Consider the following 20,026-nt stretch of genomic DNA (forward strand, 5'->3'; position numbering starts at 1 on the left):
ACAAGACCCCCTTTGTGTGTCCTTTGTCTGGCCTTTCTTACCAAATATCTGGGAGAAGGAGAAGGAGAAGGAGAAGGAGAAGGAGAAGGAGAAGGAGAAGGAGAAGGAGAAGGAGAAGGAGAAGGAGAAGGAGAAGGAGAAGGAGAAGGAGAAGGAGAAGGAGAAGGAGAAGGAGAAGGAGAAGGAGAAGGAGAAGGAGAAGGAGAAGAAGAACTGTCTAGCTCAGTTGGTAGAGCATGAGACTCTTAATCTCAGGGTCGTGGGTTTGAGCCCCATGTTGGGTGGTTGCTTATTGCTGCCTTTTACTACTTATGCTAACCACTGGCAACCAAGATAACCCCTTACGAACTGCCTCCTTCTGCTTGCTACAAAACATGACAAACAGCATAGCCCTGCAGGATAAAGAGCAGGGAAGGCCCAAAAGGATGGGAAGCAAAAGAAAAGCAGTAAGTGCCCAATGTTTTCGCAAGTGTCTGCAAAGTCAATGAGGGAAGAGATGCGCTGCAATGATCAGCAAATGAGAAAAGGAGCTGTGCTGCATTGGCCGGGAATCGAACCCAGGCCTCCCGCGTGGCAGGCGAGAATTCTACCACTGAACCACCAATGCTTGGATGAGTCATTCATGTCAGTGGTGCCTGCAGGATCCAGGTCCCAGGATCAGACGGCCACCATCGCCCGACCTGACCACATGAAGCTCTTGTGGTGCGGTGCGGTGCGGTGCGGTGCGGTGCGGTGCGGTGCGGTGCGGTGCGGTGCGGTGCGGTGCGGTGCGGTGCGGTGCGGTGCGGTGCGGTGCGGTGCGGTGCGGTGCGGTGCGGTGCGCGAGTGTGTGTCTGCAGCCTGGCTAGCTCAGTCGGTAGAGCATGAGACTCTTAATCTCAGGGTCGTGGGTTCGAGCCCCACGTTGGGCGGTTGCTTATTGCTGCCTTTTACTACTTAAGCTAACCACTGTCAACCAAGATAACCCCTTACGAACTGCCCCCTTCTGCTTGCTACAAAACATGACAAACAGCATAGCCCTGCAGGATAAAGAGCAGGGAAGGGCCAAAAGGATGGGATGCGAAAGAAAAGCAGTAAGTGCCCAATGTTTTCGCAAGTGTCTGCAAAGTCAATGAGGGAAGAGATGCGCTGCAATGATCAGCAAATGAGAAAAGGAGCTGTGCTGCATTGGCCGGGAATCAAACCCGGGCCTCCCGCATGGCAGGCGAGAATTCTACTACTGAACCACCAATGCTTGGATGAGTCATTCATGTCAGTGGTGCCTGCCAGATCCAGGTCCCAGGATCAGACGGCCACCATCGCCCGACCTGACCACATGAAGCTCTTGCGGTGCGGTGTGGTGCAGTGCGGTGCAGTGCGGTGCAGTGCAGTGCGGTGCGTGAGGTGCGTGAGGTGCGTGAGGTGCGTGAGGTGCGTGAGGTGCGTGAGGTGCGTGAGGTGCGTGAGGTGCGTGAGGTGCGTGAGGTGCGTGAGGTGCGTGAGGTGCGTGAGGTGCGTGAGGTGCGTGAGTGTGTGTCTGCAGCCTGGCTAGCTCAGTCGGTAGAGCATGAGACTCTTAATCTCAGGGTCGTGGGTTCGAGCCCCACGTTGGGCGGTTGCTTATTGCTGCCTTTTACTACTTATGCTAACCACTGTCAACCAAGATAACCCCTTACGAACTGCCCCCTTCTGCTTGCTACAAAACATGACAAACAGCATAGCCCTGCAGGATAAAGAGCAGGGAAGGCCCAAAAGGATGGGAAGCGAAAGAAAAGCAGCAAGTGCCCAATGTTTTCGCAAGTGTCTGCAAAGTCAATGAGGGAAGAGATGCGCTGCAATGATCAGCAAATGAGAAAATGAGCTGTGCTGCATTGGCCAAGAATCAAACCCGGGCCTCCCGCGTGGCAGGCGAGAATTCTACCACTGAACCACCAATGCTTGGATGAATCATTCATGTCAGTGGTGCCTGCCAGATCCAGGTCCCAGGATCAGACGGCCACCATCGCCCGATCTGACCACATGAAGCTCTTGTGGTGCGGTGTGGTGCGGTGTGGTGCGGTGCGGTGCGGTGCGGTGCGGTGCAGTGCGGTGCAGTGCGGTGCAGTGCGGTGCAGTGCGGTGCAGTGCGGTGCAGTGCGGTGCAGTGCGGTGCATGAGTGTGTGTCTGCAGCCTGGCTAGCTCAGTCGGTAGAGCATGAAATTCTTAATCTCAGGGTTGTGGGTTCGAGCCCCACGTTGGGCGGTTGCTTATTGCTGCCTTTTACTACTTATGCTAACCACTGTCAACCAAGATAACCCCTTACGAACTGCCCCCTTCTGCTTGCTACAAAACATGACAAACAGCATAGCCCTGCAGTATAAAGAGCAGGGAAGGCCCAAAAGGATGGGAAGCGAAAGAAAAGCAGCAAGTGCCCAATGTTTTCGCAAGTGTCTGCAAAGTCAATGAGGGAAGAGATGCGCTGCAATGGTCAGCAAATGAGAAAAGGAGCTGTGCTGCATTGGCCGGGAATCGAACCCAGGCCTCCCGCGTGGCAGGCGAGAATTCTACCACTGAACCACCAATGCTTGGATGAGTCATTCATGTCAGTGGTGCCTGCCAGATCCAGGTCCCAGGATCAGACGGCCACCATCGCCCGACCTGACCACATGAAGCTCTTGCGGTGCGGTGTGGTGCGGTGCATGAGTGTGTGTCTGCAGCCTGGCTAGCTCAGTTGGTAGAGCATGAGACTCTTAATCTCAGGGTTGTGGGTTCGAGCCCCACGTTGGGCGGTTGCTTATTGCTGCCTTTTACTACTTATGCTAACCACTACAAAAAACCAAGCAATGTGAACTGAGGTCTAAGATGGTAGACATGCAAGAAATAGGAGCATGTTCACACTAGCAAAAAGAAGCAAAACCTACAAAAGACAAAAATATATCTCATACCCTACCATCATTATATATAAATGTAAAGCAAAGTTGCATAATAAATATAGGGTACTTAGTGAACTATTTTTGATCAAAAAAAGTATACAAGCCGTCCCACCAGCGGCAAGGTGACCCTAAATTGGGACGGTACCTATACTGCCTATATTAAAAACCTTACTGTATATCAAAGTTGAAGTAATGCATATAAAAGAGTAGACAAATAGGACCGGGTCCCAACTCCAGACCACCTAGACCCGTGGTAAGCTACATATATACCAATCAGCTCAACAAAGGGGATGCCACACCCTTAAATTGCACAGAATGCAAACAAGACAAAAAACCAAGCAATGTGAACTGAGGTCTAAGATGGTAGACATGCAAGAAATAGGAGCATGTTCACACTAGCAAAAAGAAGCAAAACCTACAAAAGACAAAAATATATCTCATACCCTACCATCATTATATATAAATGTAAAGCAAAGTTGCATAATAAATATAGGGTACTTAGTGAACTATTTTTGATCAAAAAAAGTACACAAGCCGTCCCACCAGCGGCAAGGTGACCCTAAATTGGGACGGTACCTATACTGCCTATATTAAAAACCTTACTGTATATCAAAGTTGAAGTAATGCATATAAAAGGGTAGACAAATAGGACCGGGTCCCAACTCCAGACCACCTAGGCCCGTGGTAAGCTACATATATACCAATCAGCTCAACAAAGGGGATGCCACACCCTTAAATTGCACAGAATGCAAACAAGACAAAAAAACAAGCAATGTGAACTGAGGTCTAAGATGGTAGACATGCAAGAAATAGGAGCATGTTCACACTAGCAAAAAGAAGCAAAACCTACAAAAGACAAAAATATATCTCATACCCTACCATCATTATATATAAATGTAAAGCAAAGTTGCATAATAAATATAGGGTACTTAGTGAACTATTTTTGATCAAAAAAAGTATACAAGCCGTCCCACCAGCGGCAAGGTGACCCTAAATTGGGACGGTACCTATACTGCCTATATTAAAAACCTTACTGTATATCAAAGTTGAAGTAATGCATATAAAAGGGTAGACAAATAGGACCGGGTCCCAACTCCAGACCACCTAGGCCCGTGGTAAGCTACATATATACCAATCAGCTCAACAAAGGGGATGCCACACCCTTAAATTGCACAGAATGCAAACAAGACAAAAAACCAAGCAATGTGAACTGAGGTCTAAGATGGTAGACATGCAAGAAATAGGAGCATGTTCACACTAGCAAAAAGAAGCAAAACCTACAAAAGACAAAAATATATCTCATACCCTACCATCATTATATATAAATGTAAAGCAAAGTTGCATAATAAATATAGGGTACTTAGTGAACTATTTTTGATCAAAAAAAGTATACAAGCCGTCCCACCAGCGGCAAGGTGACCCTAAATTGGGACGGTACCTATACTGCCTATATTAAAAACCTTACTGTATATCAAAGTTGAAGTAATGCATATAAAAGGGTAGACAAATAGGACCGGGTCCCAACTCCAGACCACCTAGGCCCGTGGTAAGCTACATATATACCAATCAGCTCAACAAAGGGGATGCCACACCCTTAAATTGCACAGAATGCAAACAAGACAAAAAACCAAGCAGTGTGAACTGAGGTCTAAGATGGTAGACATGCAAGAAATAGGAGCATGTTCACACTAGCAAAAAGAAGCAAAACCTACAAAAGACAAAAATATATCTCATACCCTACCATCATTATATATAAATGTAAAGCAAAGTTGCATAATAAATATAGGGTACTTAGTGAACTATTTTTGATCAAAAAAAGTATACAAGCCGTCCCACCAGCGGCAAGGTGACCCTAAATTGGGACGGTACCTATACTGCCTATATTAAAAACCTTACTGTATATCAAAGTGGGACGGCTTGTATACTTTTTTTGATCAAAAATAGTTCACTAAGTACCCTATATTTATTATGCAACTTTGCTTTACATTTATATATAATGATGGTAGGGTATGAGATATATTTTTGTCTTTTGTAGGTTTTGCTTTATGCTAACCACTGTCAACCAAGATAACCCCTTACGAACTGCCCCCTTCTGCTTGCTACAAAACATGACAAACAGCATAGCCCTGCAGGATAAAGAGCAGGGAAGGCCCAAAAGGATGGGAAGCGAAAGAAAAGCAGCAAGTGCCCAATGTTTTCGCAAGTGTCTGCAAAGTCAATGAGGGAAAAGATGCGCTGCAATGGTCAGCAAATGAGAAAAGGAGCTGTGCTGCATTGGCCAGGAATCAAACACAGAACTCCCACGTGGCAGGCAAGAATTCTACCACTGAACCACCAATGCTTGGATGAGTCCTTCATGTCAGTGGTGCCTGCCAGATTCAGGTCCCAAGATCAGACTGCCACCATCGCCCGACCTGACCACATGAAGCTCTTGCGGTGCGGTGTGGTGCGGTGTGGTGCGGTGTGGTGCGGTGTGGTGCGGTGTGGTGCGGTGTGGTGCGGTGTGGTGCGGTGTGGTGCGGTGTGGTGCGGTGTGGTGCGGTGTGGTGCGTGAGTGTGTGTCTGCAGCCTGGCTAGCTCAGTTGGTAGAGCGTGAGACTCTTAATCTCAGGGTCGTGGGTTCGAGCCCCACGTTGGGCGGTTGCTTATTGCTGCCTTTTACTACTTATGCTAACCACTGTCAACCCAGATAACCCCTTACGAACTGCTCCCTTCTGCTTGCTACAAAACATGACAAACAGCATAGCACTGCAGGATAAAGGGCAGGGAAGGCCCAAAAGGATGGGAAGCGAAAGAAAAGCAGCAAGTGCCCAATGTTTTCGCAAGTGTCTGCAAAGTCAATGAGGGAAGAGATGCGCTGCAATGGTCAGCAAATGAGAAAAAAAAGCTGTGTTGCATTGGCCAGGAATCGAACCAAGGCCTCCCGCATGGAAGGCAAGAATTCTACCACTGAACCACCAATGCTTGGATGAGTCCTTCATGTCAGTGGTGCCTGCCAGATCCAGGTCCCAGGATCAGATGGCCACCATCGCCCGACCTGACCACATGAAGCTCTTGCGGTGCGGTGTGGTGCGGTGTGGTGCGGTGTGGTGCGGTGCAGTGCGGTGCAGTGCGGTGCAGTGCAGTGCAGTGCAGTGCAGTGCGTGAGTGTGTGTCTGCAGCCTGGCTATCTCAGTTGGTAGAGCGTGAGACTCTTAATCTCAGGGTCGTGGGTTCGAGCCCCACGTTGGGCGGTTGCTTATTGCTGCCTTTTACTACTTATGCTAACCACTGTCAACCCAGATAACCCCTTACGAACTGCTCCCTTCTGCTTGCTACAAAACATGACAAACAGCATAGCACTGCAGGATAAAGGGCAGGGAAGGCCCAAAAGGATGGGAAGCGAAAGAAAAGCAGCAAGTGCCCAATGTTTTCGCAAGTGTCTGCAAAGTCAATGAGGGAAGAGATGCGCTGCAATGGTCAGCAAATGAGAAAAAAAGCTGTGTTGCATTGGCCAGGAATCGAACCCAGGCCTCCCGCATGGAAGGCAAGAATTCTACCACTGAACCACCAATGCTTGGATGAGTCCTTCATGTCAGTGGTGCCTGCCAGATCCAGGTCCCAGGATCAGATGGCCACCATCGCCCGACCTGACCACATGAAGCTCTTGCGGTGCGGTGTGGTGCGGTGTGGTGCAGTGCGGTGCGTGATTGTGTGTCTGCAGCCTGGCTAGCTCAGTCGGTAGAGCATGAGACTCTTAATCTCAGGGTCGTGGGTTCGAGCCCCACGTTGGGCGGTTGCTTATTGCTGCCTTTTACTACTTATGCTAACCACTGTCAACCCAGATAACCCCTTACGAACTGCTCCCTTCTGCTTGCTACAAAACATGACAAACAGCATAGCCCTGCAGGATAAAGGGCAGGGTAGGCCCAAAAGGATGGGAAGCGAAAGAAAAGCAGCAAGTGCCCAATGTTTTCGCAAGTGTCTGCAAAGTCAATGAGGGAAGAGATGCGCTGCAATGGTCAGCAAATGAGAAAAGGAGCTGTGCTGCATACATTACATTACATTAAAAGAACATAGTAACATAAAAAACGGAAAAAAACTGAATAAGGACAACAGCATAAACAAGCTCGTAGCCCATGACATATGAGTAAAGACATATGAATATGGAATAAAATAAAATAAAATAATTGCAGTCAAATAATCCTATAAAGGAATAGTAGGTCTCTTAAAGCTTAGTGACATAAAAAAGTTAGAGGTTGATAAACACTCTCGACCAAGGGAGTACTTTATTCGCAGAAGGGTGGAGGGAGTGGATGGGTGTATACAAAAGGGAAAAGGGATAAGAATAGGGACTAATAATAGAAAGAATATCATATTAGGAGATTGATATGGTTTTCTAGGGGGGGGGGCAAGGAAAGAATTAAACCTCCTGGCTCCGTTGGCTCCAAACTTTAGAAAATTTGGGATGGGTATAGGTTTCCCAGCTGGTGAGTTCCTCTAAGCGTCTAATCATGTTTACTTTATTTATCCATTCGGAGTGAGTAGGGGGAGATTCTTGTTTCCAATGTAGAGCGATCAGTTGTTTTGCAGAATCCAACAACAAGGGGATCAAGTCATGTTTTTTTGGCTTATAATTATCTGTTATAGAATTTCTTTAGGGGATAATGATTGTCTTATCAGTAGTGTTGAGCGAGCACTAAAATGCTCGGGTGCTCGAAGCTCGGGCCGAGCTCACTGTGATACTCGGGTGCTCGACCCGAGCAACGAGCCCAATGTTAGTCTATGGGAGACCCAAACATTTTTGCGGCGGCTCCCCCGGCAGTCTGTAGAAAGCCTAAAAAGTGCCCAAAACGATAGTGACAGTGCTCAAATGACATGGGGACAGCATGGGGATCGCCCCTGGAAGCATTTCTGACCCCCAGGTCACTGCTGTCAACAATGAGGTATTAAGCCACTTTTACAGGCTCACAATAAAACGTTCAAAAACGAAAGTGAAAGTGCTTTCCTGTGAAATATGTTAACCCCTTAACGACCATGGGTCTTTCTGTTTTTGTGTTTTCCTTTTTTGCTCCCCTTCTTCCCAGAGCCAGAACTTTTTTAATTTTCGTTCAATATGGCCATGTGAGGGCTTATTTTTTGCAGGACGAGTTGTACTTTTAAACACCATCACTGGTTTTACCATATCGTGTGCTGGAAAATGGGAAAAAAATTCCAAGTGCAGTGAAACTGCAAAAAAAATGCAATTCCACAGTTGTTTTTTGGGTCCTTTTTTTACCACGTTCACAGATTGCTAAAACTGACCTGCCATCATTATTTTCCAGGTCGTTACGAGTTCATAGACACCAAACATGTATAGGTTCTTTTTTATTTAAGTGGTGAAAAAAAAATCCAAAGCTTGCTAAAAAAAACAAAAAAAATGGCGCCATTTTCCGAGACCCTTAGCTTCTCCATTTTTCGGGATCTGGGGCCAGGTGAGGGCTTATTTTTTGCGTGCCGGGCTGACGTTTTTATTGATACCATTTTGGGGTAGATCCGATGTTTTTTCGCCCGTTATTGCATTTTATTGCAAAGTTGTAGCGACCAAAAAAACTTAATTCTGGCGTTTAAAATTTTTTTCTCGTTACGCCGTTTACTGATTGTATTAATTCTTCTTTTATATTGATAGATCGGGCGATTCTGAACGCGGCGATACCAAATATGTGTATGTGGTTTTTTTTTTATATATATATATTTTATTTGAATGGGGCGAAAGGGGGGTGACTTAAACTTTTATATATTTTTTATTTTTTTAAAAACTTTTTTTTACACTTTCTGCTTGCTTCTATAGTCTACAGAGGAGGCTAGAAGCAGCAGTTGTCTGATTGCTTCTACTGCATACAAGCGATGAGCAGATCGCTTGTATGCAGGAGAAATGCTCACTTGCTATGAGCGCTGTCCACTAGGTGGCGCTCATAGCAATTGAGACATGACAACCACAGGCGTCTGCTGCAGACCCTGAGTTGTCATGCCCACCCATTGGTGACCCGCGATCATGTGACGGGGTCACTGATGGGCGGGGCTTAGGACTCCCGGAAGCGCGAGTTAAATGCCACTGTCAGAGATTTAACATGTTAACAGCCGCGGGTGGATTGCGATTCCAATAATCAGCTGACATGTGCTCGCTTCAGTGCGGGTTCACCGCAGGAGCCCCCGCTGAACAGGCCTTCCCGACCTGGTGCGTACTATTACTGACCAGGTCGGAAAGGGGTTAAGGAACATCCTTTCCAGGGTAAAGACTTGTGTATAAGGTAAAATAAATAACCAAGAACAAAAATACTCCTCCACACCTTGGGCTATGTTCACAAGTAGCATTTTTTATGCGTTTTTGCACGTTTGTATTGCTTTCAACTGTGACAAATGCATTCACCGGGAAATGTCATTTTAACATTTTACAACCTTATCTGGCCATGTGTTGTGTGACACATGCATACAGTGCTAAAAAGACATGGGAACAGCATGGGGAAGACCCCTGGAAGCATCTCTGACACCCAGGTCACTGCCTAAAAGTGTGCCCATCAGAAGTGATCCTTGCCGCATCAGAAGATGCAGACTTGCAACTATCCCCGTGCAAGTCCTTGTCCCAGGGCAGTGTTCAATTGTACCTCCCCCATAACTTGCAATACAAGCGCAAGTATGCAGCCAGCCACCCACCCACCCCCAGGCTGCAATACCATACTGCTAGCTTGCTTGCACTTGAAATTGGGCCTTTTAGGCATGTGGAGGTGGAATCTGGCCACCACGTCATGGCTGCATCGGTAGCCTGGTATTCATACTCAGTCCCCAGCCGCCCGGCGGCCGGGTGTACACGCTTGGTCCCCAGCTGCCAGGGGGCGGCCGGGTGTCCATACTCAGTCCCCAGCCGCCCCGCGGCCGGGTGCCCACACACAGTCCCCAGCCGCGTGGGGGTGGCCAGGTGTCCATAAACGGTCCCCAGCCGCCCCTATTTGCCCCGGTGCGCCTTATACACAAGCGCGCATACCAAAACATTACCTGTGCCCTCCCCAGTGCATTTAGTGGGAAGGACAGCCTAACCACAAACACGTGGACAAGTGAATGTGGCCAGGAATGGTCCATCTCACTGACGCCTTCACACTGGGTTAATATTGTGGAAGCCGGGACACAGTTGGACACTGGGATGCAACACGTCCTCCAGACATAGAGGATTGCGGGTCCTGGGTCAATCAGGCTTCAACACAACGTTCAGAAGGTAGACAGCAGCAGTGGTCGGCCTCCTACACAACGAGTAAATTATTCATGATCATGAGGCCATCCACCTCCTTAGCTTTCTGTTCCTTGGAATGCAAGCGCATGTATGTAGTAGCAGCTAGGCCTGAGGTGGTCAGCGTTTTGGCGCATATTCTACCTCCTTCGAGGATTGCTGGATGTTTTCCTGCTACTATCCCAGTTCTATGACTCCCGTTAAAACAAAGCTTCAGGTGATGAATGATGGATGAGGTGGTGGCAAAGGAGAAAGAGCAGGAGGAACAGGGACCATTCACATCAATATCAGGCCAGCCAACCAAACATGTCTTGTAGGATATGTTTCTGTACCAAAAGGAGCGGTTCAGCTACACAGTTATAAGGCATACAGTGAATGCAATGCCTACCAAAAATTTCGAGGCACTCCAATGCCCCTTGGAAGTGACATGGAGGTCAGAGGGCCTTAACTAAACCGTTTTTTCCATTTATAGCAACTGGGTCTCCTGTACACTGTTGGCCTAAGCAGGGAATGGAAGGCTTTTCAAAAATTATTAGGCACTGCAATGCCCCTTGAAACAGACGTGGATTACAGCGTATTAAAAACCTTCTACCCATTATTGGGGAGTGGGTCTCCCTTAGTGTTCGCCTATGCATTGAAAAGCAAAAGCTGACAATAATTAGGAGGAAATGCAATGCCCGTTGCAAGAGTCGTGGAGGTTAGAGGTAATTAAAAACAACATGTCAATGCCCCTTGGAAGAGCTGTGGAGTTGAGAGTGGTTTAACAAGATGGTTTCAATGCCCCTTAGAAGAGACGTGGAGTTCAGAGTGTTATAACAAGACAGTTTTAATGCCCCTTGGAAGAGATGTGGAGGTCACAGTAGCTTAACAAGATGGTTTTAATGCCCCTTGGAAGAGACGTGGAGTTCAGAGTGGTTTAACAAGACAGTTTTAATGCCCCTTGGAAGAGTGGTGGAGGTTACAGTGGAATAAAAAGACAATATCAATGCCCCGTGGAAGAGACGTGGAGGTCACAGTAGCTTAACAAGACGGTTTTAATGCCCCTTGGAAGAGTGGTGGAGGTCGCAGTGGAATAAAAAGACAATATCAATGCCGCTTGGAAGAGTGGTGGAGGTTGCAGTGGAATAAAAAGACAATGTCAACGCCCTGTGGAAGAGACGTGGAGGTCACAGTAGCTTAACAAGACGCTTTTAATGCCCCTTGGAAGAGTGGTGGAGGTCGCAGTGGAATAAAAAGACAATATTAACGACCCTTGAAAGAGACGTGGAGGTCACAGTAGCTTAACAAGATGATTTTAATGCCCCTTACAAGAGCCATGCAGTACAGCATATTAAAAACATTATTCCCATTATTGGGGAGTGGGTCTCCCATAGTCTTTGCCTATGCCTTCCAAGCAAAAGCTGCCAAAAATTAGGAAGGGGGAACTTGCAATGTCCCTTACAAGAACCATGCAGTACAGCATATTAAAAACATTATTCCCATTATTGGGGAGTGGGTCTCCCATAGTCTTTGCCTATGCCTTCCAAGCAAAAGCTGCCAAAAATTAGGACAGAGGAACTTGCAATGCTGGCAACATGGACCACTGTCACCCTGGTGGTATAGTGGTCGTGGAGGCTGAGGATAAGGCGAAGAGCAAAAAACAGCCGAAATGAGGAAGCGTATACCCATGTGTGGGTGTGAAGCGATGCATGGGAATACACCTCCCGAAATAACACAGTGGATTTGACTTTATGTTACTCTGCTGTCATTTGGTGGTGATGAGAAGTCTGGCCCAATCCAGCCCTTGTTCATTTTGATAAGGGTCAGCTTGTCAGCATTGTCAGTTAACAGGCAAGTGCGCTTATCAGTTATAATTCCCCCAGCGGCACTAAAAACACGCTCCGATAACACGCTAGCGGCAGGGCAGGCCAGGACCTCCAAGGCATACAGAGTGAGTTCATTCCAAGTGTCCAGCTTGGATACCCAATAATTAAAAGGCACAGAGGAATCACGGAGGACGCTGGTACTCCCTCACCATCTTTTGAAACTTTCCACTCCTTGTGAGAGTACCCTGCGCCTCAGGGCCTGTAACCTGGGCAGGTCTCAGAAAACTGTCCTAGAACATTGATAGTGTTCCCCTACCTCTGCTGGATTGGAGTTACGTCTCTCTCGCCTGTATGCCTTAGTTGGGCAGCGAACTGTGACCTCTGCCGCTACCGTGTTCAGATGGGAATTTTTTTAATAGTTCTGCAGCAAGGGCCTTCTTGTACTGCCCCATTTTTGTAGACCTCTCCAACTCAGGAATAAGAGAGTGAAAGTTCTCCTTGTAGAGGGGGTCTAAAAGTGTCATCAACCAGTAATGACTGTCACCCAACATTTTGACAATGCGAGGATCACGGTTAAGGCAGCGTAACATAAAGTCAGCCATGGGTGCCAGACTGGTAACGGGCAAGACTTCCGTGTCCTCACCAACATGACGACTGATAGTGTTGAGCGATCACTAAAATGCTCGGGTGCTCGAAGCTCGGGCCGAGCTTACCGTGATACTCGGGTGCTCGACCCGAGCAACGAACCCAATGTTAGTCTATGAGAGACCCGAGCATTTTTGCGGCAGCACCCCCGGCAGTCTGTAGAAAGCCTAAAAAGTGCCCAAAACGATAGTGACAGTGCTCAAAAGACATGGGGGCAGCATGGGGATCGCCCCTGGAAGCATTTCTGACCCCAGGTCACTGCTGTCAACAACGTGGTCAGAGGTATTAAGCCACTTTTGCGGGCTCACAATAAAACGTTCAAAAACGAAACTGAAACGGTTTTCCTGTGAAATATGTTAAGGAATTTCCTTTCCAGGGTAAAAACTTGTGTATAAGGTAAAATAAATAACCAAAAACAAAAATACTCCTTCACACCTTGGGCTATGTTCACAAGTAGCATTTTTCATGCGTTTTTGCACTTTTGTATTGCTTTCAACCGTGACAAATGCGTTCACCGGGAAATGTAATTTTAACATTTTACAACCTTATCTGGCCATGTGCTGTGTGACACATGCATACAGTGCTGAAAAGACAAGGGATCAGCATGGGGAAGACCCCTGGAAGCATCTCTGACCCCCAGGTCACTGTCTAAAAGTGTGCCCATCAGAAGTGATCCTTGCCGCATCAGAAGATGCAGACTTGCAACTATCCCCGTGCAAGTCCTTGTCTCAGGGCAGTGTTCAATTGTACCTCCCCAATTCCTTGCAATGCAAGCGAAAATATGCAGCCAACCACCCACCCACCCGCAGGCTGCAATACCATACTGCTAGCTTTCACTTGAAATGGGGCCTTTTAGTTTGGAGGAGGCCGAAGCTGGCCACTACCTCATGGCCGCTTCGGCAGCGAGGTATCCATACTCTGTCCCCAGCCGCCCGGCGGCCGGGTGTCCACGCTCGGTCCCCAGCTGCCAGGTGGCGGCCAGGTGTCCATACTCGGTCCCCAGCCGTCCTGATTTCTCCTGTCACCTTCCCCCACACTTTTCTTAGCCTGGCCTGCTTTAGGGCAGCATTGGACGAGCCCACCAGAGAACCAGACTCCTCCGGTGGGCCCTGGCTTCTCCATCAGGGGAGTTGAGAGTGCCTAGGTGAGGAGCATGATGATGATGATAGAAGTTAGCATCTGCTTTGTTTTCTTGGAATGCAAGCGCATGTATGTAGTAGCGGCTAGGCCTGAGGTGGTCCGCGTTTTGGCGCATATCCTACCTCCTCCGAGGATTGCTGGATGTTTTCCTGCTACTATCCCAGTTCTATGACTCCCGTTAAAACAAAGCTTCAGGTGATAAATGATGGATGAGGTGGTGGCAAAGGAGAAAGAGCAGGAGGAACAGGGACCATTCACATCAATATCAGGCCAGTCAACCAGATATGTCTTGTAGGATATGTTTCTGTAACAAAAGGGGCGGTTCGGCTACACAGTTATAGGGCATACAGTGAGTGCAATGCCTACCAAAAATTTCCAGCCACTTCAATGCCCCTTGGAAATGACATGGAGGTCAGAGGACGTTAACTAAACCTTTTTTTCGATTTATAGCAACTGGGTCTCCCATGCACTGTTGGCCTAAGCAGTGAAAGGAAGGCTTTCCAAAAATTATTAGGAATTGCAATGCCCCTTAGAAGAGCCATGTGTGGCACCCCATGGGTCTGGTCACCACAGTAATAGAGATATTACGTCGGAGAGCAAGTGGGAGGTTTCCTGGTCAGGATCCCTTAAACATGCAACATCCTCCTGCCCCAGTCCTGGGAGGGGAGAATTCTGCCCTTATAAACTGGATCTGGGGCGTGGTTGAGTGAGTCAGAGAACAGTCAGAGTCAGAGTGAGAGCAAGGGAAAGTAACAGCAAGGAGCTCTGTAGGAGCTAGGAGCTAAAGACCAGGGGCTGGAAGCTGAGCAGAGCTCGCCCTGGCAGAAGACAATAGGAACCGGACACAGGAGTCTGAAGCTGTGAGGACTTATATATCCAGCAGCAGAAACCAGCCGGCAGGGGATTTCAGGTCCTCTGGCCATAGAAGCCCGGAGGCTCAGTCACAAGCAAGGGACCAGCACCGCCGTCGTGGAGCGGAGGCTAACAGAAGGCCCCAAGTCACCAGCCATACGGGTGAGCACTACACGGTACACTCTGGGACGTGGGCTACTTCTATCCGCTTACAGCAAGGTAGCCAGGAAGAGTGCAGACAGACGGGGAGGCCTACAACTCCACCTGGCCAGGGGAACTCCTGCTTGCTCACAGACTGACCAGGCCTCTTATGCCAGCCAGTACTCCCGGGAGGGTCTACCTTATAATCATCAATAAAGACCCTGAACTGCACTGCAAAGACTCTGAGTCGTTCCTGCTGCGCTCGTGCACCATCACCCCCATCATCCACACTCACTGCCCTGAGGCTATACTCCTCCCAAGGGGAGTTATCCCATTCTATGCTGCGCACACAACACCAGCCTCAGCGGTCTGCCTTGCAGCGGTGGTACTCCCTGACCGCAATCCACGGGTGGCGCAGTTGGACAATTCACCACAAAACCTAAGAAAGACTGCCACTGGTTTGACCAGCCTGAGCCACGGGACCGGGTCACCGCCACGGAGGCTACAGACCCCAGAGACCCGGCACCGGGTATCCCACACACGTGTACACACGGCCCAGGGGGCACGTCACATGCAGTACAGCATATTACAAACATAAGTCCCATTATTGGGGAGTGGGTGTCCCATAGTATTTTCTTATGCCTTGCAAGCAAAAGCTGCCAAAAATTAGGACGGAGCAACTTGCAATGCCCCTTACAAGAGCCATGCAGTACAGCACATTACAAACATAAGTCCCATTATTGGGGAGTGGGTCTCCCATAGTATTTGCTTATGCCTTGCAAGCAAAAGCTGCCAAAAATTAGGACGGAGCAACTTGCAATGCCCCTTACAAGAGCCATGCAGTACAGCATATTACAAACATAAGTTCCATTATTGGGGAGTGGGTCTCCCATAGTATTTGCTTATGCTTTCCCAGCAAAAGCTGCCAAAAATTAGGACGGAGCAACTTGCAATGCCCCTTACAAGAGCCATGCAGTACAGCATATTACAAACATAAGTCCCATTATTGGGGAGTGGGTGTCCCATAGTATTTGCTTATGCCTTGCAAGCAAAAGCTGCCAAAAATTAGGACGGAGCAACTTGCAATGCCCCTTACAAGAGCCATGCAGTACAGCATATTACAAACATAAGTCCCATTATTGGGGAGTGGGTCTCCCATAGTATTTGCTTATGCTTTCCCAGCAAAAGCTGCCACAAATTAGGATGGAGCAACTTGCAATGCCCCTTACAAGAGCCATGCAGTACAGCATATTACAAACATAGGTCCCATTATTGGGGAGTGGGTCTCCCATAGTATTTGCTTATGCTTTCCCAGCAAAAGCTGCCAAAAATTAGGATGGAGCAACTTGCAATGCCCCTTACAAGAGCCATGCAGTACAGCATATTACAAACATAGGTCCCATTATTGGGGAGTGGGTGTCCCATGGTATTTGCTTATGCTTTCCCAGCAAAAGCTGCCAAAAATTAGGACGGAGGAACTTGCAATGCTGGCACCCTGGTGGTATAGTGGTGGTGGAGGCTGAGGATAAGGAGAAGAAGATTAAACAGCCGAAAAGTGGAAGCGTATACCCATGTGTTGGTGTGAAGCGGTGCATGTGAATACACCTCCCGAAATAACACAGTGGATTTAACTTTATGTTACTCTGCTGTCATTTGGTGGTGATGAGAAGTCTGGCCCAATCCAGCCCTTGTTCATTTTGATAAGGGTCAGCTTGTCAGCATTGTCAGTTGACAGGCGAGTGCGCTTATCAGTTATAATTCCCCCAGCGGCACTAAAAACACGCTCCGATAACACGCTAGCAGCAGGGCAGGCCAGGACCTCCAAGGCGTACAGAGCGAGTTCATTCCAAGTGTCCAGATTGGATACCCAATAATTAAAAGGCACAGAGGAATCACGGAGGACGCTGGTACGATCGGCAAGGTACTCCCTCACCATCTTTTGAAACTTTCCACTCCTTGTGAGAGTACCCCACGCCTCAGGGCCTATAAGCTGGGCGGGTGTCAGAAAACTGTCCCAGAACATTGACAGTGTTCCCCTGCCTCTGCTGGATTGGAGTTGCATCTCTCTCGCCTGTATGCCTTGGTTGGGCAACGAACTGTGACCTCTGCCGCTAGCGTGTTCAGATGGGAATTTTTTTAAGAGTTCTGCAGCAAGGGCCTTCTGGTATTGCCCCATTTTTGTAGATCTCTCCACCTCAGGATTAAAAGAGTGAAAGTTCTCCTTGTAGCGGGGGTCTACAAGTGTCATCAACCAGTAATGACTGTCACCCAACATTTTGACAACGCGAGGGTCACGGTTAAGGCAGCGTAACATAAAGTCAGCCATGCGTGCCAGACTGGTAACGAGCAAGATTTCCGTGTCCTCACCAAGATGACGACTGACCATGCTCTCCTCCTCCTCCTCCTCTTCCTCCTCCCCTCTGTCCTCAGGCCACCCACGCTGAACCGACGGTATGACACTTGTACAGGTACTACCGTCTACAACACATGATAGCAGCTCCTGTTCTTCCTCCTCCTCCTCCTCCTCCTCTCCCTCATTGTCCCCCAATGCACATTGGGATGAGATGAGGCTGGGCTGTGTGTAATCGCCCGCTACGGCTTCTTGATCCATCTCATCATACTCTGGCTGCAATGCCTCCTCTTTAATTCTCTGCAGAGAGCGTTGCAAAAGACAGACAAGTGGGATGCTGACACTAATGATGGCGTCATCGCCACTCACCATCTTGGTGGCCTCCTCAAAGTTTGTCAGGATGGTACATATGTCAGACATCCAGGTCCACTCCTGAGGTCTTATGTGTGGAGTCTGACCTGAATATCGACGGCCTTGTTGCAGCTGGTACTCCACAACTGCTCTCTTCTGCTCACAAATCCTTTGCAACATGTGGAGGGTAGAGTTCCAACGTGTGGGGACATCACACACCAGTCGGTGTGCCGGAAGCTGCAAATGCTGCTGCAACACAGCAAGGGCGTCGGAAGCTGTAGCCGACTTGCGAAAATGAGCTGACAGGCGGCGTACTTTCACGAGCAGATCTGGCAACTCGGGGTACGATTTAAGAAACTGCTGAACCACGAGGTTAAGCACATGAGCCAGGCATGGTACGTGTGTGATCTCACCTCGCCTCAGAGCCGCCACCAGGTTACGGCCATTGTCACACACGACCATGCCGGAATGTAGGTTCAGCGGTCTCAGCCACAGATCTGCCTGCTCTTTCACAGCTGTCCACAACTCACAAGCAGTGTGAGGTTTATCACCTAAGCTTATGAGTTTCAGCACAGCCTGTTGCCACTTGGCGGAGGCAGTGCTGCAATACTTGCAGCTTGTAACTGATGTGGTGATATCTGAGATGGAGGCTGAACATGAGGAGGAGGAGGATGCGCAGGAGCTGTACACTGTGGGGGCAACTCTGACTGACATAGGGCCCGCAATCCTCGGTGTGGGGAGGATGTGTTCCGTCCCAAGGTCAGACTGGGTTCCGGCTTCCACTATGTTTACCCAGTGTGCCGTCAGAGAGATGTACCGTCCCTGGCCACAAGCACTTGTCCACGTGTCCGTTGTCAGGTGGACTCTCCCTGTAACTGCGTTGTTGAGGGCACGGCAGATGCTTTGGGACTAGAGATGAGCGTTGTTCTACTCGAACTGTTCGCCAATCTCAAATTCGAGCTGTTTTGGGCGGTGTTCGAGCCATTCGGCGAACACGAACAATTTGAGAAAAATTCGGCTGTTCGAGGTTATGTTCGATAACTGTTCGTGCACCAAAATCATAACTGGATTTTTTCTCAGTAATGATGAAAATTAATGTTAATACGCAGTTTGAGTGTACAGCGGGGTGGGGGGAGGGGCAGGGGATGGATCTCTGCAGGAACAATGAAGATCTCCATTTTTTTTGCTCTTTCCCGCATTTGCAGTGGGGAGGTGCAATCTGTCAGCCTATCAGCAGCGCACACACGGAGCGAAGTGCTTTTTTTCACACAAGCAAGGGCATGTGTCATTGGCAGTGTATGTCACATGTCCTTGCCCTATAAGACCAAGCCATTTTCCCCGTCGCCACCATTTTCTCACTGCTGCAGCTGCGTGTTAGACGGCACCGCTGTTGCTGTGTGCGCCATACCTTGTTAATTTCAAGCCAATTTTCGCACAAATATACAGATAGCTTGGGAGTAGGGAATAGTTGTGATTGCAGTCCTTTTAAGGACTAGGTTACAGCATTTCCTACGACTTTTAACAGGGAGGTCTGTGCTCTTAAATAGATAGGTTGTGGGAGTAAAGACTAATTGTAATTGGAGTCCTTTTCAGGACTAGGTTACATCAGTTCCTATAAGTTTTTGCCAGGCAGGTCTGTGCCAGTGCTGTGCAAGTTTTTTTCACAGCATTGGGCTGAATCTAGCAAAGCTAATCCTTTTTGGCCTATTGCAGAGTGTGTTAGTCAGTGGAGTAGCCTATCTGTGTTGCAAGATATAACACCTGTGTATAGAATACCAATTTTTTTACTGCACCTAGTGAAGTAAAATCTTTTGGGCATAGCATCATTCTATTAGTCCATCTATACTGACCTCCATCAGGTTGCAAACTGAATCTAATTTTTTTCTGCATCTAGCTCTGAAAAAATAGTTGGGCTTCTAGCAGTGTGTGGGACTTCGTCTATTAGTCCATCTATACTGACCTCCATCAGGTTGCAAATTAAAAATAATTTTTTTCTGCATCTAGCTCTGAAAAAATATTTGGGCTTCTAGCAGTGTGTGGGACTTGGTCTATTAGTCCATCTATACTGACCTCCATCAGGTTGCAAATTAAAAATAATTTTTTTCTTCATTTAGCTCTGAAAAAATATTTGGGCTTCTAGCAGTGTGTGGGACTTGTTCTATTATTCCTTCTATACTGACCTCCAGCAGGTTGCAAATTGAATATAATTTTTTTCTGCATCTAGCTCTGAAAAAATAGTTGGGCTTCTAGCGGTGTGTGGGACTTGGTCTATTAGTCCATCTATACTGACCTCCATCAGGTTGCAAATTAAAAATAATTTTTTTCTGCATCTAGCTCTGAAAAAATATTTGGGCTTCTAGCAGTGTGTGGGACTTGGTCTATTAGTCCATCTATACTGACCTCCATCAGGTTGCAAATTAAAAATAATTTTTTTCTGCATCTAGCTCTGAAAAAATAGTTGGGCTTCTAGCGGTGTGTGGGACTTGGTCTATTAGTCCATCTATACTGACCTCCATCAGGTTGCAAATTAAAAATAATTTTTTTCTGCATCTAGCTCTGAAAAAATATTTGGGCTTCTAGCAGTGTGTGGGACTTGGTCTATTAGTCCAT

At 47.9% G+C, this 20,026-nt stretch overlaps 13 non-coding genes across 13 annotated transcripts; 7 read left to right on the forward strand and 6 right to left on the reverse strand.

Moving 5' to 3' along the window:
* Window positions 1–536: 536 nt before the first annotated feature.
* TRNAG-GCC (transfer RNA glycine (anticodon GCC)) lies at window positions 537–607 on the reverse strand. Its single transcript has one exon. It is a non-coding gene; the product is annotated as a tRNA-Gly (tRNA).
* Window positions 608–838: 231 nt separating this feature from the next.
* TRNAK-CUU (transfer RNA lysine (anticodon CUU)) lies at window positions 839–911 on the forward strand. Its single transcript has one exon. It is a non-coding gene; the product is annotated as a tRNA-Lys (tRNA).
* Window positions 912–1,163: 252 nt separating this feature from the next.
* On the reverse strand, window positions 1,164–1,234 carry TRNAG-GCC (transfer RNA glycine (anticodon GCC)). The gene has a single exon. It is a non-coding gene; the product is annotated as a tRNA-Gly (tRNA).
* Window positions 1,235–1,521: 287 nt separating this feature from the next.
* On the forward strand, window positions 1,522–1,594 carry TRNAK-CUU (transfer RNA lysine (anticodon CUU)). Its single transcript has one exon. It is a non-coding gene; the product is annotated as a tRNA-Lys (tRNA).
* A 252-nt stretch (window positions 1,595–1,846) lies between these two features.
* TRNAG-GCC (transfer RNA glycine (anticodon GCC)) lies at window positions 1,847–1,917 on the reverse strand. Its single transcript has one exon. It is a non-coding gene; the product is annotated as a tRNA-Gly (tRNA).
* Window positions 1,918–2,148: 231 nt separating this feature from the next.
* Window positions 2,149–2,221, forward strand: TRNAK-CUU (transfer RNA lysine (anticodon CUU)). Its single transcript has one exon. It is a non-coding gene; the product is annotated as a tRNA-Lys (tRNA).
* A 252-nt stretch (window positions 2,222–2,473) lies between these two features.
* On the reverse strand, window positions 2,474–2,544 carry TRNAG-GCC (transfer RNA glycine (anticodon GCC)). Its single transcript has one exon. It is a non-coding gene; the product is annotated as a tRNA-Gly (tRNA).
* A 131-nt stretch (window positions 2,545–2,675) lies between these two features.
* Window positions 2,676–2,748, forward strand: TRNAK-CUU (transfer RNA lysine (anticodon CUU)). Its single transcript has one exon. It is a non-coding gene; the product is annotated as a tRNA-Lys (tRNA).
* A 2,711-nt stretch (window positions 2,749–5,459) lies between these two features.
* TRNAK-CUU (transfer RNA lysine (anticodon CUU)) lies at window positions 5,460–5,532 on the forward strand. The gene has a single exon. It is a non-coding gene; the product is annotated as a tRNA-Lys (tRNA).
* Window positions 5,533–5,785: 253 nt separating this feature from the next.
* TRNAG-UCC (transfer RNA glycine (anticodon UCC)) lies at window positions 5,786–5,856 on the reverse strand. The gene has a single exon. It is a non-coding gene; the product is annotated as a tRNA-Gly (tRNA).
* Window positions 5,857–6,052: 196 nt separating this feature from the next.
* On the forward strand, window positions 6,053–6,125 carry TRNAK-CUU (transfer RNA lysine (anticodon CUU)). Its single transcript has one exon. It is a non-coding gene; the product is annotated as a tRNA-Lys (tRNA).
* Window positions 6,126–6,377: 252 nt separating this feature from the next.
* Window positions 6,378–6,448, reverse strand: TRNAG-UCC (transfer RNA glycine (anticodon UCC)). Its single transcript has one exon. It is a non-coding gene; the product is annotated as a tRNA-Gly (tRNA).
* Window positions 6,449–6,594: 146 nt separating this feature from the next.
* On the forward strand, window positions 6,595–6,667 carry TRNAK-CUU (transfer RNA lysine (anticodon CUU)). The gene has a single exon. It is a non-coding gene; the product is annotated as a tRNA-Lys (tRNA).
* Window positions 6,668–20,026: the final 13,359 nt, after the last annotated feature.

This window comes from Phyllobates terribilis, unplaced genomic scaffold, assembly GCF_046119375.1.
Source record: "Phyllobates terribilis strain yellow unplaced genomic scaffold, ASM4611937v1 Scaffold_5__5_contigs__length_657084704, whole genome shotgun sequence".
In the NCBI taxonomy this organism is placed as follows: domain Eukaryota; kingdom Metazoa; phylum Chordata; class Amphibia; order Anura; family Dendrobatidae; genus Phyllobates; species Phyllobates terribilis.